This window comes from Psittacula echo (genome assembly GCF_963264785.1).
Source record: "Psittacula echo genome assembly, chromosome: 5".
Taxonomy (NCBI): domain Eukaryota; kingdom Metazoa; phylum Chordata; class Aves; order Psittaciformes; family Psittacidae; genus Psittacula; species Psittacula echo.
In genome coordinates this window covers 48,411,569-48,419,369 of record NC_137739.1, presented here as the reverse complement: position 1 = coordinate 48,419,369, position 7,801 = coordinate 48,411,569, and the positions used below count along the sequence as shown (strand labels likewise).

Below are 7,801 nucleotides of genomic sequence, written 5' to 3'. Positions count from 1 at the left end.
TCGCTTGCTTTCTGTCTCGTTTCTTTGGAGGTTTCAAAGAATGGGAGGAACAACAGCTGAAGAGTTGTGCGGAGTTGATGGGTCTTCAGCATGTTCACTTTAATATACATAAAAGTACAAACCTCATATCAGAAACAAAAATTGAATAACTTTTCAGGGTAGAGAGTAGATGTTGGAGTTCCAGTATAGCTCTCTTGCCATTAACGTTTACTTTCAGTAATAGGAAGGATGTCTCTACTAATTACATTTGTACATAAAAATAAAGCAATACATAGACTATTACAGGTATATGTATACATTGCAAAATCCACTGAGTGTGAGGTATCCATATAGGAGTCATTATTGGAAGGACAGAAATGTAACAGTGACAGTTAACAAATGTAATTGCTTCCAAAGAATTTTTGGCGATTTTTGTACTGAGTGAATGTTTACTGTCTTGAAGTGACATTCCATCAAATTGCACTGTAATTAGAGTTTTTAGTAGCATGCTGCAGCAGCAGCCAGCGTTTGTGGGGTATTTACTGTCTGATTTCAGAACCAAAAACTGTACCTGAGCCTGGGCAATTCTTTCAGAACTTCTCAGCTCTATTATAAGCATGTAATCTGCACTATTTTTGTTACAACTATAATTAAGAGAGAATTGAAAAAAAATAAAGGAAATAAGATGAAGATGTTTCACTATTTCCCCTCACAGGCTGTCTTATTTTAAGTCTTGTGGAATGGCTGTTTTTGAAATCAGTTAGGTGAACATTTTTAGGAGAGAACAATTGACTATTTTTCGTGTTTTCTCTAGCACTATGTTTATGTTAGTTTAGTGTCATTCATTAGCAAAAAAAAAATCTTGAAAGATTTGGTTTATATATAGGCTTGTTGCTTTAAAATGAAGTGCTGCATTCTGTATTCAAATGTAAAGCTCAGTTGGGAGACTTGGAAAGCTCTAGCTGACTGAAAAAAGTGCTGCTGTGAACTCATGTGGCCTCTAGACACCCTGTGATGTGTTCTTGCCAAGTCTGCTGCTTTTGTTTGTAACTGCTGTTATTCATGGCCATGCTGTTTCAGTTGATTATTTCTGAAGGTGCTGTAGTCATTCTGACCCTGGGTATGTATGTGTTGATTCACTCTGCCTCATGTGTGCATCAGGTCATGACAACATAATCACTGCACAGTACATATGCATGAGGGTGATGGTTTTTATAACTTTGGAAGCCCAGGGTGAGAAAGGGGGAGAGCATTACATTTGGATTTTAAATGTCAACCTGTGCAGTGGTGAAGACTGATACAGGAATATGTTAAGAGTATTTTTGGAAGAGATACTTACCAGGCCGATGGTCAGGGTTGGTTGGTTGGTTTGGTTTTTTGTTGTTTTTTTTTTTTTTTTTTTCTTCTACAACTTGAGTTGTAAAGTCCCAGTATATTTTTTGACTTATAAAGCATTAATAGTTTGGGCCTCAAACAACGGTTTTGTCCACTGAAACTGCTGACAGTGCTACTATGTACAAGTGTAAGTTTTGTCATGATATGAGGCCTCCTTGGTTGAAGGGGAAAAAAAAGCAAATTCTATAGCTTGACAGTAGCTAATTAATATGGAAGTATAGGATTGGTTTCTTTTAGGTGCAGCTCTCCTCATGCAGGTAATTTCTTCCTTCTTTTAACAGGACAGCAAATTCTAAACATTGTTTCTCAATGCTGGCAGTTACAGGTTTTTTCTAGGTTAACTTGATAACTTTGCAAGCAGTGTTTTATAGAAAGTATGTGGAATCCCAAATGACTTAACAATATGTGTGATTCTGTTTGCCTGTCCTGAAAATGAAATTAATGATGAAATTAATGGGAATCCTGATTCCCTTCATGCCTCTCCTCTTTTTTCCCCCCAGTCTAGTTCAAGTGACTGGAAGAGTTGCTCACCCCTAGTAAGAGCGCTTTTTGCGTATGGGGTGATGGTGCAAGGGGAGCTGATCTGCAGTAGCAGTTCATTCTTTCTTGGAGCTTGTGATGAACTTGTTCTATCATTCTCCCTGTCTATAGGGCACATTTTTATAAATAAAGTACATGTTACTTGATTATCTTGGGGTTTATACTACCGCCAAATTGACAAAGGGTCTCAACCCTTTGGATCTGAAGAAGCACTAGTAGACTTAAGTCTGTCACATCAGACTTTGAATCTTAACTGTTGATCATTTTACACTATCTTTTCTAACTCTTGAGGTGTATGGCTGTTCTGTCTGTGTGCACAAGTGGAGCAACATAACTATTTGCCAAATCTGTCTGCAAATCAATATGAAGTATAGAAATGTCAAATATTAGGAGAGCGGTACTTGAACTATAGTACACTTTTTTATCTTTCACTTTTAATACTGGCAGCCACAGTAACTTTTCTTAGCATTTACTCACTGCTGTGTTGAAAGGAAATAGTCTGGCCTTGCATAGTGTGTTGATCGCTTGAAGTAATAGTCTGGGTCTGTTCCCTATACTGTGAGCTAAAAGAATGATTTTCACTGTAACAATATTGTGTAATTTTAACTGTAACTTTGATCTGTCAATGTAATGACCTTGGTGTCAGTAGCTGTTATACTGTGATAAATTCAGTTAGATTTCTAAGGCTTGTATGCACTTTAGAGGAGTTACAGCAAGCCCGTATTGCTGGATGATATGTATTTGTTAGAAATAATTGTTTCCTTTAGCAGGTAAGTTGCTCTGTAGTCTACTAAAAGAAAAAGAAACGTGAATGGGAAAACACTGTGGAGATGCACTACAGAAACTCAGAGAAGGAAGATAAAGTTGTGTCAAAAAGGAATATCATCGAACAACCTTTTTTTGAGGGGGAAGTGAATAGAATTCCACTTGCTTATGGGGCTTGCAGGCTAATGATACTAAGCTGGAGTAAAGGTCTCAGTTCTGCAGTTTACTCACGTTTTCTGAACCAGAATAAAATATGATTGAGTACTCTTTAAGATACTTCAAAATCACACAAGAATGTGCAGAGAGAATTAACAGTAGATGCTACTTCCAAATGTTTTAATGAATAAGAGGAATAATTAAGAAACAAATACTCAAAAGAAAATATATTAAATTTCAGCATAAACAGCATTAACAGGTGGTAAATACATGATCATAAGGTCCTTTCCAACCCTACCTATTCTGTGATTCAATGATCATATAAAATGATGGCTTTAGTGACATGCAACTGATGTTCTTATTTATCTAATTTTACAAATGCTCTTTATTCCAACTATTCAGTGATATTGCAAGAGCATTTTGTTACTTAACGTTTTGTGTTCTTTATATAAGTGTTTAAAAAACTAAATTACTTGCATGCCTTTTTTTCTTATTCTTTTTGGGGTGGAGAGCAGCTCATTAAAGTAATTTTATGAACTTTGGGAACCTCTTAAGTATTGCAGAATTACATCCCAATGGGATATTCTTAAATAGAAAGTATATCTTCCTGGTAATCTTCCAGATTTGAGGTGATTATCTAAATTAGGTACCTTACATGTAACTGTAAATATGTAAACATATGAAATATGTTAATAACATGAGCTAGATGAGACCATGTTCAGTGTAGATACACTTGTGCAGTGTTCCAGCATTTTTCAAAGCTTCATCATTTATAAAGTGTAACAAGAATCAATTGTTGACATATTTGGCTATATGTAGCTTGGTTTACTTTGCAAGTTTGACAGGAGAGACAATGCAGGGTATGTTTCTTAAAAGTTGAAGGAACAGTTAATTCTTCTGGTAGCACAGACTTCACCTTGCTTTTGACAAACAAATGATTTGTTTTCATGCTAGGCTGGAAGTGAAATCGGTTATGAGAGTTGTAGAATGGTCACTAGTTTAAGGAAAGAATTGGTGTGTCTCAGTGAGTAGCTGCAAAGCATGAAGTGAAATTAAGTATTTAAAAAAAAAAGGTGGCTTTTTGGGAATTAGTGGAATTTTGTGGAGGGGGCTATTATAGATGCTAAAATGTTCCTGAGTCAAAAAGTGTTTGGATGAGTTCAGTGAAACAAAATGCCCGGGAGTGTCCAAAGTCAGAGATACTGTGGCTCAGGACACTTGATTTACAAGGGGTTTTTTTGAAATTTGGAATGTTTTCTGAGGTTTATTCTTCTCGGTTTATGCTATTCCCATGGAGCTGCCTGTTTGCCTGTGGTATAGGAGTGGCATACTGAGGTTGGTGGTCTGTTGGTCTGGCCAGACATAGCCATTCCTACATTGTAATGACCAGTGAGGTAGCTTTGAAGTGCTTTGGTTTGATGGTTTGAAAATACACTTAGTACTGTTTTGATACGGTTTTGCCTAAATAACAAACCCTGATTGGTATCAGGGGCATTAATTGTGATAGAAAATGCAAAGGTTACAGGCAGGAAATGCAGATGCTGCAGTGGTGAAATACACAGTGTATTTTAACCACATGCTTCGTTCATTGATTGCATTCTAGATGGTTGAAATTGGAAAATATGCATAATTGATAAACTGCTATTTCATTGGGTCTTCCAGGTGTATCACAGTATTTATTAACTGCTAAAGCAGCCCTTACAAAAACCAAAACAAAAGATATTAACATGACCAAAAGGAAAATGAAGTAGGTTGTAAAAAGTTGATCAGCGTTCTTATTTGTGATACTTGAGGAGTGTGGGTAGTATATATGTCTGAAATGGCTTAACTTCTGTTAGTGCAAGCTGTTAGGGTGCTTGCTGTAGCAGGGGTGCAGAAGTACCTCTTTGTACAGATAAATAATGTTCAAATAATAAAGTATATGAGTGCTTAGTAAGTTTCTTCTATAACAAAACTTTTCTCAGTATAAAGTAGCACAGGTATAGAAATTAAAAACCAGAAGCTTCTGTTCGTTAATTTTTCTAAGCTAATGATGAAAACAGCTACATACTTTTGTAGTTTTGCAATTTAAAGCACTGAATTGAGTTCTGTGTATTTTGGATTGAGGGCAATTAGGCATAAGCAAGTGTTTCCCTACTGTGGCTTTCTATGAGCTGTTTAGTCAACTGTGTTAGAGGTAGATAGTCTCTGTTAGAACTTTAGGTGTCTGGTAATTGAATGTTGAAAGTCTGTTCTTCAGTGTGTGTATGGGTAAATCCTGCCTTCCTCATCAGCTTCCAAACTGAAAATGTGCAGAGTTGTTGGGTGAATAACCTATACAGAGAAGACCTGAATGTAAAGGCAGCTGCTATATAACAGAGCTTACCCTGAAAGATATGCCCACAAATTTGAAGTAAGTAGATTTCTTGACATAATTCAAGGTAAATAGAAATAAGGAGGTTGTTTTGTTTTTTTTTTTCCTGCAAAAAGTGGGCAGGTACATTATTAATACCTTCTTTCGCTGTAAAATTGAGATACTGTTTGTGGCTCTGAAGGACTAGAGTGTTAATTGTTAAAAAAATCCGCGGTGTTTTCACTTTCCTGTTTATACCCCAATCTTCAGATTTTATTTTTTGAACAGTTGATATAGATCTTTAATATCTTGCAATAATTTTATTGCAGTATTCACCTCAGAGAATAACAGAATGCAGGGCATTGCGTTACATGAAGATCCATGTAGAAATTGAACAGGAAGTACTTGGATAGTGATGAGGTTTATGTGTGGGAAGATACTGATCAGTATAGTAGTTGAGTTATTTTTCTAGAATATTGTTCCTAAAGTAGCTTTTGAGATAGTGGTGAGTGTTACTCATCCTTTCTTCATCTGGGAGAAGGTGATGGTGATCTCTGTTTCCTGGTGAGGAAAATTGCTGGGAAAGTTGGATCCTCCACTGGTTTCACGAATCTCCAGCACAAATATATGACCTGCAAGAGCTCTGCGTATCTGACTGTTCTTTTGTAACTAAGACTGTTCTTGAATTATCTTAAGCACTGGCTCAGCAGGATGTTGAGTTTAGTGATCTCTTTGGCCTTCATGTGTGGAACTCCAACAGATATTATTCTTCAGGACCAGTCCTGAATGTATGGCCTGAATTCAAGCAGTCTGTAGTTTCTGCGATGTCGTAGTTTAAACCCTGTCGTCAAGTTAGCCGCGCAGTCCACTTCCCGCCCCTGCCCTTTCTTCCCCCCCTCCCTCACTCCCAGAGGGACGGGGAGGAGAATGAAAAGAATGTAACTCCCACGAGTTGAGATAAGAACAGTCCAGTAACTAAGGTATAACACAAATCACTATTACTACCACTAATAATAATAATAATGATAAGGAAAATAACAAGGGAAGAGAATACAGTACCACCTGTCGAAAACCAGCCCGACCGAGCAGTGAGCCAGCCCTTCCAGGTAACTCCCAGTTACATCCTGGGCATGACGTGCTGTGGTATGGAATACTTCTTTGACTAGTTTGGGTCAGGTGTCCTGTCTCTGCTTCTTCCCAGCTTCCCCTCCTCCCTGACAGAGCATGAGACTCACAAAGTCCTTGGTCAGACTAAACATTTGAGCAGTAACTAAAAACATCAGTGTTATCAGCGCTGTTCACAGGCTGAAAGTCAAAAACACAGCGCTGCACCAGCTACTAAGAAGGAGAAAAAATGACTGCTGCTGCTGAACCCAGGACATTTGACCACTATAGGGCCTTTATAAAAATGGCTGATTTGAGGTAACCTGCTGTTAGTAGTTAAGGGTAAAAATACATTTTTCTGGGTTCAGGGTAAATTCCACTTCATGTTACTGAAAGATGGAGGGCATTCCTAGCCTTTTTGAAGGTGTTGTGCAAGTATAGATAGATGTATTTGTGCTGAAAAATCCTGTGTATTTTGGCAATAACATTCTGAAAATCTCCTTCTCTGCTGATTGAAATGATCCTGAAATAGGGAACAAACTTCAGAAATTCCAGATTCCTGAAGTTCTCTGATTTTTAGAAAAAAAAACAAAACCAAAAAATGGGCCACTTGCTGTAATGGTTCTTCCATTTGCTCACCTTGGTTTCTGTTCCCTCAAACATGGTCATGCCTTAACTGCTACCAAATTCGAGGTTGATGATCCTATAATAGTCCTTCTAGAAGGGGGGGGGGGGAGGGGAAGGTGGATAATATCACCAAAACCAAACAAACAGAAAACCCAAACAACAGCAAAACCGCAAGAAAAAAAAAACCCCTTGGCTTTATACCAGTGACCCCTAGAAGCAGCTGAGAAATGCTTGATTCTAGTCTTTAACTTGAAACTGTGTAATAATATCTATCTGAAAATTTTCCAGGTGAATGCTGTGATCTTTTGCTTGATACTAAGTTGACCAGCAAACAGCTTAAGTAGATTTGCTTATATTTCAGATATCACAATATTATCAAAGTAGACAATGAGAAGTGGTAACAAATCAGATTAGTTTAACTCTCTTAACATTCTTGGAGATGCAAGAGTTACGGAACTGAAGTTGTTTGCTTTTTTTGAGAGTAAGTTGTTTTAACTCCCAGACCCTGTGTTACAGGAACAGAATTGTGGGATATGCCTTGAGAACCTGAGAAAGGAGAAGACCCTGTGTGAACAAACAGAACTCTCTCAAGTGTTCAATAAGAACATGTAAACATGTTCAAAAGTTTTACAAGACCTATTCAGTTTCATAGCTTTAGCAAGATTCATGCAGTTGAGCTGGTAGAAGGTAGGACTACTGGCTGTGTTAACTCTTGATAATCGAAAGTGATGTAAATTAGGGAGTGCTGGCACTACTCTCTGTCAGGAGGCTAGATTAACATTTAGGAAGTGCAAAATACCTCTTCCTCATCAACTTTCTGTGATGCCTCCGTTAAAACACTTTGATATACACTTGTATTTTAGCTGTCTTACCCTTGTTTTTCATAACATTTATTTCCAAGAA

At 37.4% G+C, this 7,801-nt stretch overlaps 1 protein-coding gene across 9 annotated transcripts in view; it reads left to right on the top strand.

The window, feature by feature from the left end:
- Positions 1 to 7,801, top strand: part of STRN3 (striatin 3) — a 64,362-nt gene that overhangs the window by 1,306 nt on the left and 55,255 nt on the right. The window lies entirely within an intron of this gene.